The sequence below is a fragment of the Piliocolobus tephrosceles genome, chromosome 5, assembly GCF_002776525.5.
Source record: "Piliocolobus tephrosceles isolate RC106 chromosome 5, ASM277652v3, whole genome shotgun sequence".
In the NCBI taxonomy this organism is placed as follows: domain Eukaryota; kingdom Metazoa; phylum Chordata; class Mammalia; order Primates; family Cercopithecidae; genus Piliocolobus; species Piliocolobus tephrosceles.
Window position 1 is genome coordinate 139,597,241 of NC_045438.1, and position 2,638 is coordinate 139,599,878.

The 2,638-nt window shown below is 36.2% G+C and overlaps 1 pseudogene; it reads right to left on the reverse strand.

Moving 5' to 3' along the window:
• Positions 1-910: 910 nt before the first annotated feature.
• Positions 911-1,846, reverse strand: LOC111525897 (annotated as a pseudogene).
• Positions 1,847-2,638: the final 792 nt, after the last annotated feature.

Sequence of the window (2,638 nt, forward strand, 5' to 3'; positions counted from 1 at the left end):
AAAATAAACTAACATTTTCCATATAACAGCTTTTATCATAAAATTTTTCCAATATATTTAAACATAATTCTTTTATACACTCATTGACTTCAAGTTATTTTCAGAGTCTTTCTATTTGCCTCAAATGTTCTCCATAGCTCTTTAGGTAATGCAGTTGTTCTAAGCACTTACTTCACTTAAGTATATCTAGCCGGTGATGACCATTTCTTTGTAAGCTACACAGATCAGCTTTACCAGCTCCTTTCACCTCCAATATATCACTGCCTTGCAAAAAAGAGGAATCTCACATGTCGACTTCTGCTACACTGTTTCAACGTGTCTCTTGCTACAATTCATAAAACTTATTGTCTTACTATTGATATTGGATATCAAAGAATATGGACCAAAATTCCTCCCAAAATTTACTATCCAACAAAGAATAAGTAGTGTTGGAGGAAAGGATTTGAAGTATTTTGCTGTGTATTCAACTAAACTAAAGATGGAAGACAAAAGTATTCTGCCTAAAAAGCAAAAAATTAAAAGACATAGTCTAGATATTTTTAAATTGAGAGTATCATCTTTTCATAGGAATTATAACTTCACGTTTATCAATATTTACAACAAATTTCATGCCTTATTTTTAATCAGGAAAAGTCTATCTTGGATTCATTAGGTTTGTGCCATGGAAAAACATCGCTATAGACGTTTTATCTTGATTTTACATAGCTGTTTTCTCCACAAGTGAATGGCATTTAAGCTGAATATGTTTTATTCCTACCTGTTACCAGGAACTCCACGACTTCGTTAAGAGTACATGCTCAGCAAGTACTAACAGAGTGAGTGAATAAAAGAATCGTTGATAAATAAACAGATGGATGAATCATTGTGAGGAGAGACTCCATTTTATTGTTAATATCACACATACACAGGCTCATTCCCACCCCATTAGTCTCTTCATTGGCCCTCTTACATCTTTGTTTCTGAGGGTGTAGATTAGAGGGTTAAGACTAGGTGTGACAACAGTATAAAACAGAGCAATGAACTTGCTTTGATCTCGAGAATTTCCTGATGGCGGCTGGAGATACATGCACATGGCCAGAAAGAAGAAGAGAGATACAACCATGAGATGAGCTCCACATGTTCCAAACACTTTCCGAAGCCCAGCAGTTAACTGCATCCTCAGTACAGCCTGGACGATGGCACCATAGGAAGTGAAAATGGGGGTGAGAAGTAGGAGAACGAAAATGGAGCTTGTGATCATGAGGGTCAGCTTATTTGCATGGGTACTGACCCACAATAATCACAAAAGTGCTGGAACTTCACAGAAAAAGTGATCTACTTGGCGATGTCCACACAGGGGTACCCAGAAGGTAAAGGAGGAATTAAGTGCTGAGTTTATAAAACCACTTACCCAAGAAGCCACAGCCAACAAGCAGCAGAAACGAGGGTGCATGAGGACAGTGTAATGCAAAAGTCTACACACAGCTGCATAACAGTCATAGGACATCACCACCAGTAGGACACACTCTGTGGTTCCCAGTGTGAGAACAAAGTAAAGTTGAATCATGCAACCAGCATAAGAAATGGTCTTTTCCAGACCCCAGAGATTGTCCAGTAACTGAGGGATGGAGCTGGTGGTGTAGCAGAGATCCAGAAATGAGAGATTTGAAAGGAAGAAGTACAAGGGAGTGTGGAGATGGGAGTCCAGGTGTGACAGGATGATGATAAGCAGGCTTCCTACCAGTGTCATCAAGTAGAAGATCAAAATAACCACAAAGAGAACTACTTCCAGATAAGGCCAATTAGAAAATCCAAGTAGAATAAAGTACCCCTCAGAGCTAGCATTGACTTTTCCATCATCATTCATTTCCTATTACCTGAGAGAAAAAAAAAAAAAAAAGTCAGGTAAACTCAAAAAATAGTAAACAAATGCTGTGCTCCAAAAAACATCAGGACACATAAAAAAAATAAAATCCAGTTTGAAGGACTTGCCATCATTTAATTGTAAGACAATTTAACCATTAGTAGTAATGAATTTAACAAAAGAAGAATTAGAAAGCTCATACTGATATAAAAAGTAAAAGAGTAAATAAATGAATAATGGGGAACAGGATATGTACATACTCTAAAATATCTCCTCACAACTTTCTTGTTAATTTCAAATTGAAAAATAGTAAAGTTTATAGTAGAAAAACCTGGCAGATACCACCATAACCAAGTGATTTTATTGATCTTAAGATCACCTGTATTTGTACAAACCAACATCATGAGACTGCTGAGATGATGCTCTGAACAGGACATGATGTCACTTCAGTGATATTTATGCTAAAATTACACAGACTAATTCTAATAATGAAGACACATGAGAAAAACTCAAATTGTGAGAAATAGCTTGCTTGTACAATTCAAAAGTATCAAGTTTAAATAGACAAACAAAGGCTGAGGCACTGGTCCAGATGAAAGGAGACTAATGAGACATGATTTCTCAGTGTATGATCTGGGATTTTTTTTAAAAAACTAGCTATTAACAAAATTATTGAGACAATTTAAGAAATCTCACTGTGGACTATGGATTAGATAATAATATTGTGCCCATACTAAATTTGCTGATTTGGGTACTGTGCAGGACTTATGTAAAATAACATCCTTCTTCTTAGAC